Source organism: Ornithorhynchus anatinus, chromosome 20, assembly GCF_004115215.2.
Source record: "Ornithorhynchus anatinus isolate Pmale09 chromosome 20, mOrnAna1.pri.v4, whole genome shotgun sequence".
In the NCBI taxonomy this organism is placed as follows: Eukaryota; Metazoa; Chordata; class Mammalia; order Monotremata; family Ornithorhynchidae; genus Ornithorhynchus; species Ornithorhynchus anatinus.
Genome location: NC_041747.1, coordinates 28,144,865 through 28,156,901, shown reverse-complemented (window position 1 = coordinate 28,156,901; position 12,037 = coordinate 28,144,865). Strand labels below are relative to the sequence as shown.

General features: G+C 56.4%; 1 protein-coding gene across 10 annotated transcripts in view; it reads right to left on the bottom strand.

Annotated features, from left to right (window-relative positions):
- Positions 1–12,037, bottom strand: part of DLG2 (discs large MAGUK scaffold protein 2) — a 603,132-nt gene that overhangs the window by 505,156 nt on the left and 85,939 nt on the right. The window lies entirely within an intron of this gene.

Below are 12,037 nucleotides of genomic sequence, written 5' to 3'. Positions count from 1 at the left end.
TCACTAGCCCCTCCCCGATTCTGGCGAGGACAAAAATGACGTGAGTACTAGTCGTGCTATCTATTGAGCGCCCGTCGGGTGTCACGCACTCTACTGAATGCAGCCCTCTGGAAAAGAAAAGCCCAGCACAAATTCAAGATGCCAATCGGAAGCTGCCAGGTCCGGGCGCCAGGCCCGGTCCTTCGTGGAAATTCACGCCCCAATCAAAATATGGTCCGCTTCCCCGAGAGAGGCTTGGATCGTTATGTCCTAGGATAGGGTCCGTCAAGATGCACACGATGTAAGGTGGCATTTTTCCCTCAAGTGACAGCTTAAGCCAGATGAATGGAAGGCAATTAAGGAAAGGCTCGGCGCCACTCAAACACAAATACAAATCCGCTCTACTGAACGAGAGATTCGCTTGCTTGGAGTCCCCCGCCCGGGGAAGGTCATCGGCCCCGGTTTTTCCATGGGTAACCCTTGGTTTTTCTGCTGCCTCCGTCTTCCGTGGAGCTCAACCAGGCAGCTGCGCAAAGCGCCGAGGAGGGGGACAATGCCTTCCAAGCCTTCTGAAGGCCTTGGAGGGTCTGTGCTCCGGGAACAGAAAACACTTGATAGAGCCAAAATAGCGGTTTCGTCTCGCAAGGCCCGGGAGCACACCCTCGGGAAGGGTTGGTAGAAAGAGTATTTGTCGATCGATCCATCCGCGGCATATTTATCAAGCGCTTACCGTGTGCCCACAGGTGGGAGTCACACCCAGATCCCGTCCCTCGGGGGGCCCCTGATCTCGGGAGGCGCGGCGGGAGAAAGACGGGGGGGATGGTTTTGGCTCTTCCCCAAGGCTAGGTGGCTTTTTTTTGGTCGGCTTTTTTTATGGTATTCATTAAGCGCGCATACTAAACGGCGGGTACTCTACTAACTGCTGGGATAGTTACAAACCGATCAGGTCGGACGCAGTCCGTGTCCCACCTGGGGCTCACGATCTGAATCCCCGTTTTGGAGATGAGGGCCCAGAGAAGTGAAGCGGCTTGCCCGAGGACACACAGCAGGTGAGGGGGCGGAGCCGGGATTAGGACCCGGGTCCTTCTGACTCCTGTGCTCTACCCACGAGGCCTCGCTGCTTCTTTAGGCCCCTCTGCTTCTCTGGTGGCTTGACCACGTTGCTCTTCCCGACTCCTGGCTGCTGGCTTTCTGATGTTTAAAGCATTGGACTTTCATCCCGTCCTCGCTCCTCAATCCTGTGAGGACCAATCCAGCCATCCATCCATCCATCAATCAGGATCCCAGCAGGACCAGGGGATCGATTCCGCAGCGACGTGGACTCTCGCGTGTGCACTACGGGCCCGCGCTCCAAAAAAAAAAATTCACTCCTCAGCGGTGCTCGTTCACAACCTAGAACCATCCTGAATCCTGAGTCCCGGTTTATAGTTTTCAGTTTACGGGGAGGAGAGGCCCAGCTTGACGGGGCGACGTTCTTCAAATGGACAACATCGTTAAAATCATTCTCCAAGGGGGGATGCTCAAATGGCCGGTTGACGGCGAGGCCCTCGAGTTTCCCAGTAAAAGAGAGATATTGTTGTCGGGGAACGGGAGGGAAGCCGGGAGGCTAGTTTCTCGAGCACCGCGGTGGGTTTGCGGATCATTGCTGTCGGAGACCAAAATATCCGATGTGATCGATACCGTCTGGACCGTGTCAGGTTTGCAAGTGCTTCTCTTCACTCCTCTCACGCTCACCTTCCACCGGTAGCCAGCTCTCGTCTCTCCTGCCTTTGATCCCGGCCCACGCTCTCAACCCCTGCCTGGAACTCCCTCCCCTAATCTGACAGACTACAGCCCTCCTAAAAATCCCACCTCCGCCCAAAAAACTTCTCCAATCCGGTTCCCAGCCCCCCCCCCCCCCCCCCGCCCCCGAGTCATACAAAACCACCTGCGAACTCCGCTTATTTATAGCGCTTATTTATAGCCACCCTGAGCGCAATATGCTAGTCAACTGTACCTCAATTCCCCGATTATTCCATCCGCATATATTTTTGTCTGTCTCTCCCAACTCGTTGGGGGTTTTCCGTTTCTGTTTTTCTGGGACTTGTTAAGCTCTTACCTCATGCTAGGCGCTGTACTAACAACTGGGGCAAAAGGTCCCCTGAAAACCCTCCCAGCTAAGATGGCACCTAAGGAGGGCACCTGTGCTCAGGTAACCCCCCAAATTTCCCTTGAAAACCTGGGGGAGGCTGAAGACAATTGGGGAAACGTTGAAGGTTTTGCCTGCTTCCCGCCACCAAGTTCTCTCTCCCCTCACGGTTACGCGGACGGAGGGCGCGGCAGAGTGATGCTACCGGATACGATGTGATACGTCGGCCTGCTCTTTGCCACTAAAAATACTCACATCATCTCATTCCACAGCGGGTGAACATTTTCTCATTAGCACCTGGAACTTTTCGCCCATTCATCAGCACAAGCGTTACCGCGGTGGAAACCACCCCGACAAAGACCCATCTCTGCCATCGGCAAATCAGAGCTAACGCAAGCCACCCAAAATTTCAGTCCCGCCGAACCAGGTCAACCTCTGGAAGAAACGAAATGCCACTCAGGAACTAAGATCAAAGTAACTCTACTCCTGCTGCTGCCACAGAGACCGAGACCCAAGGAAAAAAAAAAAGGGGGAGAGATTTAGCAGACTTAATTCTTCCTGGAATTTATAATTAACCACATGCAAAAGGGGACAATTACCATATTTCTAAAGAATAAGGGAAGAAAAAGTTGAGCTTTTGACAAGATATAATTACAACCCATTACGTCTGCGGCCCTCATAGGTTTGCTCCAAAGGGTTCTGAAAACGCACGCACGCACGCACGCACGGTCGTCCCGTGACATCCACCTGTGAGGCTATCAATCTGCCCTTTCGAAGGCTCTGACTCAAAAAGGCAGGAGCGGTGAGGAGCAGTTTCAACATTAGCCAAGCTTAATCCTGGGAAACAAAAACGCGTCCTCCTCGCTCAACTGCCTCCAACTTCCCGACACCTAAGGATACGCATTTCCGGGAGAGAAACGTGAACCGGGCAAGGGATCTCTGGGGGCCTCGTCGGGGCGGGCAACCGATAAGCGGGAAGGAGACCCACGCTCGGTTTAAGCCACGCTTCGCGACACGTATACTCCATTCCATTTCCAGCGCCCGGCAAGACGCCCCTGCCCCTTAAAATGCCCAGGCCGGGGCCCCGACCGAGAGGGGTCCGCCTTGGTAAATCCCTGCTCGGGCTGGTTGCGTCGAAAGGCGGTGGACCGACGTTCTAGGGCCCTCTCCCCTCTCCCGGGGCCTTCCTAATCAGAGCTCCTCCGGAAAAATCACATCATCTGCCTCAGGACGGCGAGATGGACCGGGAACCAGGTGTGAGGCAAGGGAGGGCACTTGTTAATCATCGGATGCTTTGTTAAGTGGCATCTGCCGGTCTGCACCAGTCCGCCCCGGCTGGGTTGGGAGACGAGTGGTATGATTCATGCAAGGGAAGGTTGGTGCGGAATATAAAAAGACGCCAGGAAATTCTGAATGGGATATCCGAGGAAACGCTGCCCGGTTCCGGGGCGCGCAGGTGCTCTTCCGGTAGGGAGCGTTCATCCCCAGGAGCCTCTACAGCAGCTAGTTTTAATAATCGTACTTGTCGGGCGCTTACCGTGTGCCAACCACTGTGCTGAACACTAGGGTAGGTGTAATCGAATCCAAACTGACACAGTCCCTGGTCCCGCATGGAGTTGTCAGTCTGAGGACAGAGAGCGGGTATCAATCCCCATTTTACAGACCAGGAAACTGAGGCACGGAGCGGTTGAGTGACTTACTCCAGACCACACGGCCGGCAAGTGGCAGAGCTGAGATTAGAACTCAGGTCCCCCGACTCCCAGGCCTGTGCTCTTTCCGGAATCCTCCGGAAGTGACTTTGACTCGGCTTGCTCCTCCCCCACCCTCGTAAGAAACGCGGGTACGGACTCCGACGCGGGGTTCTTCAATAATCTAGGAGGCGTAGTCAAAATCGCTCTAATTCGCTTTTGTCCAAGGTCCTCCGGGACCGCTGTTAGGCTACAAAACTATTTTACGATAATGTGTAACAGCGCTCTGCGTCCTTATTATGTAACTGTAATTCTCTGTCTAATTGGACAACAGTAACAGAAAAGACAACTCCAGTCCGCCGGTGGCTCGGTGTTTGTACGCGGAAGGTTCCGCTGAGGCCTCTTCAGAAGACTTTTCCCTCATTTTCATGATGTGCTTTTGCACAAGGACGGTTTTTACGGGCGTGGCATACTTATTAAGTTTTTAGCTCTCGCTAAGGCCCGGGGGGGTTACAAGATAGGTCGGACGCTGTCCTCGTCCCACGTGGGGCTCTCGGTCTAAGAGACAGGGAGGGTGAGGTATCTTCCGCCCCTTTTACGAAAGGGGAAACCGAGGCCCGGAGAAGTCGAGTGCCTTGCCCAAGGTCACCCAGCCGGCCAGAGGCGGAGCCGCGACCAGAGCCCAGGTCCCTTGACTCCCAGCTCACGCTCCTCCCACCAGGAGACGCCGTCCTTCCCATTTAGGCAATTAAAACCATGCGCTGAAAATCTCTTTCCGAGCCTCTTGAAATTGAAATCGAAATCCCGCTTCTGAATACCGGAGCCGCCACAGCAGCAGATGGACGTTCCTCGGACCCAAGGGTGTCAGAAGAAGCCTTTCCCGCGACTGGCCGTCGGGCGACCCCGTCCGCCGGGGGGCAGTCCGGGTCCCGGCCTGCGGTGGAAGTCTGAAATGGGCGCGAAATCAATTCTCCCGTTACCCTGAACGTCTCCCACGGAGAATGACGCCTGGGTGTTTAACCAGCACGTGTGGAAGCGAGCGTCTAATTCCCCGGGCTCGCGCTCCGCCCGAGCGTGTGTGAGCTGACCCGGCGGCAGCCGGCCTCTTCCGCGTCGGGCGTTTCTGCTCCTCGTCCCTTGCCCTCCCGACGGACCGACCCGCGTTCGATCGGTGGAGGATGAACTGCAGCATCTTCCCCAGTTTCCCCGTCCCCCAGTCTGGACCCCACCCCCCCCCCCCCGATCCCGGCGACGGGACGGCCACCGGTCCAGTCTCACACTGGAACCGGCTATCGGCCGGCCCGGCCCCGGCCCGGCCCGGATGTGGCCCCCGCGGCTTGGAATCGGCACCCGTGCCGACGGGAGCTTGGGAGGGGACGGCGGTGACTCCGGACGGCCAACTCGTCACGAGCGGGGAACGCGTCTGCTAATTCTGTCGGTACCGTCCTCTCCCAAGCACTTACTACGGTTCCCCGCACATAAGCGCTCAATAAATACCATCGATTGGCGTGATGGAGGTAGGCCGGGGGTCCACCCGGCCCCGGGCTCGGAAACTACCTACGTTCTGAGAACCTCCTCAGAGAGCCTTCTCATGCGCGCCCTGAGGAAGTTACTCCACTTCCTCGAATCAAAATTATTTACCGAGGGCCTCGGGTGTGCGGAGCACCTCATTAAGCCCTTGGGAGACTACAGCGAAGTAGCTGACCCGATCCCTGTTCTCCAAGAGTTTACAATCTGTCGGGGAGAAGAGGCACTAAAAGAAATTACAGCGAGGCAGATGGAAGGAAATGTTTCCAAAACCTCGAGTCCCCGCAGCTGAGCAGGCCCGGAATCCTTTCCCGCTGCCTACAGCCACCGGCCCGAGTGAGAAGCCGCGTGACCTAGCGGACGGAGCCCGGCCCGGGAGTCCGAAGGCCCTGGATTCTAATCCCAGACCCTCCCCCTTGTCTGCTGCGTGACTTTGGGCGAGTCACCTAACTTCTCTGCACCTCGGTCACCGCATCTGTAGAATGGGGATTAAGACTGTGAGCCCCCTGTGGGACAGGTACCGTGTCCAATCCAATGTGATTATATCTATCCCGGTGCGCAGTACAGTGCCTGGCGCATAGGAAGCACTTAAAAAACAACACAGTTATTATCATCATTACCATTATTAAAACAGCAAAATTAAACCGGGAGAGGGAACGGAGAGAGCGGCCAGAGAGGGAAATCAATCGATTTCCGTTAAATCCCAGAGGCCACCGGTCCCAGGCCCAGAACTCTCCCAGGTGGGAGCACAGTGCCCGGCCCAACAGGAGCTACTTGACAAGATAATAACAATAATGATGATAATGTTGGTATCTGTTAAGCGCTCACTATGTGCCGAGCACCGTTCTAAGCGCTGGGGTAGACGCAGGGGAATCGGGATGTCCCACGTGGGGCTCACGGTCTTCATCCCCATTTTACAGATGAGGTGACCGAGGCACCGAGAAGTGAAGTGACTCGCCCACAGTCACACAGCCGACGAGTGGCAGAGCTGGGATTCGAACTCACGACCTCCGACTCCGAAGCCCGGGCTCTTCCCACGGAGCCGCGCCGCTTCTCTCAGGCAAGATGACATTGGATAGTTCAAGGTCCCTAGGTCCCGGCTCTGAGGCCCGGTTCAAGAATTCCAAGTTGGCAATCAATAGAACTGAAAGCCGAATTTGACCTCAGCCGAGAGTTCCGCCGTCTGTTCCAACGCGGAGGGCTGCGGAGTTTTCCCCTCTCAATCGGCCCTTGATTCTCCCTAAAGCCGCCGGGATCTGGGAGCCTTGGTGTCTCCCTCTCTCTCCTTCCCCCTTCCTCCCTCCCTTCCCAGAGGCCTCAAAAAGGGATACCATGACTAACGACGTTTGTATTTGTGTGTTTTGAGGAAAAGACAGTATTTACTACAGATGTCCTCACCGATGAAGATCGGAATGAGTCATCCGACGAACTGTGTTTTGGACCGAGGAGATGATCTTCCTGATTCCGACGCCAAATCTACAGCCCCTTACATTCTGCTTCAACCACTTTTCATGACCGCACGTTCTTAAAGCATTTAAAAACGGAGCGAAAACCAACGCCTCGAGTTTTTATACTAAAACACACCGTCTCTAATGCACGCTCGTCCGCTCCAGTGAAAACGGCTTTTAGGTTTTCACGCTTTATCCTATTTCCTCGGAGAACTTTGGAGTGAACTCACTGCTGGGAAGAGATGAAAGATTGACAGGAACGGAGAGTGAAAGCGTATTTCCTTAAAGAATGAGCTCTGCAGGGGCAGCATCGGTGCCAGCATCGCCCATCCTGCTGCCTCACGGTGACAATCCATCGTTATTCCGATTACTGCTAGCCAGGGCTCTGATGCACGTAGGGGTCTCCAACCCCTGCCCCTTCTCTGGGTGCCGACCGTCGCGACACTTGGGACAGATAACAGTAGTAACCACAACAGATGATAACGACGTTGGCATTTGTTAAGCACTCACTACGTGCCAAGCACCGTTCTAAGCGCTGGGGTAGATAGAGGGTAATCAGGACGTCCCATGTCTTCATCCCCGTTTTACAGATGAGGGGACTGAGGCACAGAGAAGTGAAGCGACTTGCCCGAGGTCACACAGCTGACAAGCGGTGGAGTCGGATTAGAACCCATGACCTCTGACGCCCAAGCCCGGGCTCTTTCCGCTGAGCCACGCTGCTTCTCCGAGCACCGTACTTACGATAATACTACTAACATTCTGCTCCTTCTATGAATCTGAGCTAAAGGATCCAATACTTGCAGGGAAATCATGGAGGAAAACCCCTGGAAAAGCAGTTTGATATTTTCCCGAATCCCAGGCATCCCGCCAGCCTCCCTGGGTCGGCTTCTTTTTAGGGAACGGGTAGAAAGAGGGGGCGAGAGAGAGAGAGAGAGAGAGAGAGAGAGACAGGTAGACAGGCAAACACAGAGGTCAACCACCTTCTGGGGAAGTGAGAGAAAAGTCGGGGAGAGAGGAAGGAGAGAGGCACTAGAGAAGGACAGATATACAGATCAGTCTACTGGGGAAGAGAGAGAGAGACGGGGAGAGAAAGAGAGACAGAAAGACAAATAGGACAGTCTTTCTCTAGGGGAGGGAGAGGGAGGGAGAGGGAGGGAGAGGGAGACAGAGGGAGAGAGAGAGACAAGACACTCGGGTTGCCGTGGCTCCCCGCTCCCCCGGGGCCATCCCGTCGGGGACCCACCCTCCCCTCTAAGCTGGGGACAGGAGCCTGGAACCCCCGACCCGGCCGACCGGGATCAGCCGGGACCCCCGCCGGCCGCACAGCCGGGATCGGCCTTCTGCTCCAGGAGCCCCGGGAACGGATTCCTAAACCGGGACTCTGGAAGGAGGAGGCCGAAGGCCGCACAGCCCGCCGAGCCCGCTCCCTCGCCTCCGGGCCTCGGCCGACCCCACGGCCGGAGGGAGTCGCTTTTAGCCCGGGGGTGGCGTGGGAGAGGACCGTTCACTTCGGGTGGCGGCGGGCAGGGTCGGGAGACCCGGCCTCTGATCTAAGTAGTGCTGGGTGACCTCGGGCAGGTCACCTAACCTCTCCGTGCCCCGCTTTTCCCATCCACAAAAGGGTCCAAGATACACGCTTTCCCTCGCCCTCGGGTCGGGAGCCCCATCTGGGTCAGGGGCTCTCTGGCCCCGCTGCTCCGTGACTACCTCGGAAGTTAGCACGGCGCTGGGCACAGGGTGAGCCCTTAATGCCCTAACTAGGTCAGGTCGGGCTAGGCCCGGAGGTAGCCCACTCCTGCTGCTCCAGACCCGGCCCAGTCTGGTAGCCGAGATACCGTGACTTAAATATTTAGAGGCGGTGGGGCCGCGGGGTAGACGACCCAAATCCCAGTACGTTTAATTCGTCGGAGGAGTTCCCCTTCCGACCAATTATACTTCGGTCATCTTCATCCGGGGCTATCCTTTTAATTTTTTTTTTTTTTTTTTTTTTTAAGACAGAAGCTGGTTCTTTTGTTTCCCTAACGTCTATTTTTATAGTCCCGTTATTCAGTGACAGCTCACCACTTGTCAAAATCTCTCCCGGCTGTCGTTCTCAAAACATCTCATATTAAGAATCGCGGAATAAAGACAGGATATGACTCCCCCGCCTAGGGTAGCAGCCCATTCCGGGGGGGGGGGCCGGAGGGGCCGCGGAGATCCGAGCCCCCGCAGGCCCCGGGGCGGAACGTTCCCTACGTAACTGAACGCCAGCGACGGCGCCGGAGGGATCCACGTGGGAAGGAGCGGGGCGGAGACTCCCAGAACCTACCGGGGTCCCCGAAGGCTCCGCCACGGGCCCCCCGGCCCCCCCCGACCCCGCTGTAGAGCGGAGTCCTCCCCTTCCAGGGCGAGCCCGGGCGCCGCCCCCGAGCCACGGGACTCGTCGGCGGGAGGGAGGCCGAGTGGCCCAGAGGGGAAGATGGAGGTAAAGGCGTCCGGTGTCACATAGAGGCCGGGCGGGGGCCGGACCGGCTGAAAACCAGATGAACGGCCAGGCGGTGTGGAATAAAACGGCCTCCCGGGGCTGGCGCACGTTCCAGACCAGGCAGCGGGGTCACCTCCGGGCCGGGCCCTGCTGGTCGGCGGGATGTGGACGACGGCCACCGGACGGGCCGGCGGGGGCAGAGGGCACCCGGGCCACCCCGCCCACGACATCCTCTTGAATTTGGGGCGTTCCCCAGCTCTAGTTAAGCGCCTCTTCCTCTCCTCCGCAAGCTCTCACTGATGACCCTGAGCGTATCCACCTCCGTCACTGGCTTAGGGCATCTCCGTGAGCAGGGTCTGGATCGCCTCCGTCTACGGGACCCTCCTCGGCGCTCAGTACGGCGCTCGGCACACGACAGGGGCCACTGACCGATCGATCGAGCCCGAGCTACTAGGGCTCTTTGGCGGCAGCTCTCTGGGGGGGGGGGGGGCAGAGAAGCGGCTGGGCCTTAGCGGAAAGCGCTGGGCCTGGGGGTCAGAGGACCCGGGTTCTAACCCCGGCTCTGCCACGTGACCGCTGTGTGTTCCCGGGCAAGTCACGGCGCCTCTCTGGGCTTCGGTTTCCTCATCTATAAAAACGGGGATTCGATCCTGTTCTCCCACCTACTTAGACGGGGAGCCCCAAGCGAGACGGGGAAGGTGTCTGACCCGATTATCTTCCATCTACCCAAATGTTGGGCCCGGACCTTGGTACGGAGGAAGCATTTAACGGATACCGCAGTTAGAACGGTAACAGTTATCGGCTCCTTGTGGGCCAGGAATGCGTCCCCTCGGTACTTTCCAGGCATTTGGTACGGTGGACCGTACCAAGTGGGAGTTCCCTAAATGCCATCGCCTCTGCATCAGGATTTAAGTGCTTAGTTCAGTGCTCTGCACACAGTGAGCGCTCAATCAGTACCACTGACCGTTCGACTGGCCAGTCGGGCCGGATGAAGTCCCCGAATACCATCGGGGAGCATTCTGTGGGGCAATCATTGGATAACTTAAGGTTCTTCCCTTTGGAAAGTCTCGACGGATTTCAGTCGGCTGAACGTCGGGTACGTCGCGGCCGCGGCTGAGACCAACCCGCCGCTTCGGGGAGGAGAAAGAGGGTGGCGGTGATGTTTCCGGAAGGCAGAGAACCCAACGGGGCTATCGATTTTCCCTGGCTTCTATTAGAAGACCTGCCTTCTTCACTCAGCGGCCCCGGTTGCTTTAATGACTTTGTTACCATTAATCAGACAGCACAACTGATCGATTCCGGATGGGCGGGGGCCGATTAAAAAAAAAAAAAAGCCGATCTAAACTGAGCTCTGATCAATTAACATAAATTAGAAGTGCATTAGCCTTCAGAGCCTGACTCAGGGAAAGTAGGCCCGCCGTGCGCCTGCCAAAGGAGGCGAGTAGCGCGATTATCCGGGAATAGTCTCCTTCGTGGAACTGAGAGATCCCGCTCAGGTCGCGCGAGTCTCCGCCGATGGCTCCAGAAAGGACTCCCTTGACCCCCCCCCCCCCGCCGGCGCCCGCCGGAAGCCGATTTGGAAGCTATCGGTTCCGTCGTATCTAATGGCCGAAAGCAGCCACCTGGGATGTTGAATCGGCTTCCGTGGACTTTGTCTGAACCGCTAGACTATAAGCTCCTCTACGCTCCGCTCGTTACGGGCAGGGAACGTGTCCGCTAATTCTCCCGTGTTACAATAATGATAACAACGGTGTTCGTTAAGCACTACGTGCCGAGCATGGTTCTGAGCGCTGGCGGAGACGCGAGGTAATCACATTCCCACGGGGGGCTCCCAGGCTTAATCCCCATTTTCCAGACGAGGGAATCGAGGCGCAGAGAAGTTAAGTGACTTGTCCAAAGTCACACGGCTGACAAGCGGCGCGGCCGGGATTAGAACCCACGACCGCCCTCCCAAATGCTTAGAACGGCACTGCGCACGTGGTGAGCATTCAAGACCACTGACTGATTGAACCTCTGATACGGCGTGTATCTTCCCGATCGCGACCCAGTAAGAAATATCGCCTTTTCCATCAGGTCGCTCCACAGCTAATCCCGGCTCCGCCTCTTCTTTTCTGCTGTGTGACCTCGGGCAAGTCACTTCACTTCCCCTGGGCCTCAGTTCCCTCATCTACAAAGCGGGGATTTGATACCTGTTTCCCCTCTTACTTGGACTCTGAGCCTCCTGGGGGATCTGATTATCTCGGGTCTACCCCGGTCTTTAGTACAGAGCTGGGCCCATAACGCTTAACAAATGAGGATGATGATGTTATTGGTTGAGCGCTCACTATGTGCGAAGCACTGCTCTAAACAAATACCGCGATTATCATTATTATTACTACGAAGGTACATGCAACGGCATTAGAAGATACACCGGGTTGTAAGGGGGAGATGAAGGTTTAAAAGACAGGTCGGTTCAAATTTGGTTTCTGCTACCTTTCTGCCCCCCCCCCCCCCCAAAAAAAACCAGACTGGAAAACTGGGCATCTGATTGGTTGTCCCCTTCCCTCTTCCATACTTCCCGATCTAGAAATTCACCCAGAGCCATCCTTCCCTAAAATAATTTTTCCAAAGGACGGCGGCGCTCTCCACTGATGTGGGGAAGAAGGTGTTCGCGTTCGACTTGGCCCAAATCTTTCAGCTGGCCCGAAGGTATAAGGGAAACGGTCTTCTCAAAGAGTCACCAAAATGCAGACTCTCGGAATTCTCCAATCAGAACCGACACGTCGAGCCCCCCTAGATCCGATTGGCCTCTTTGAAAATCTGA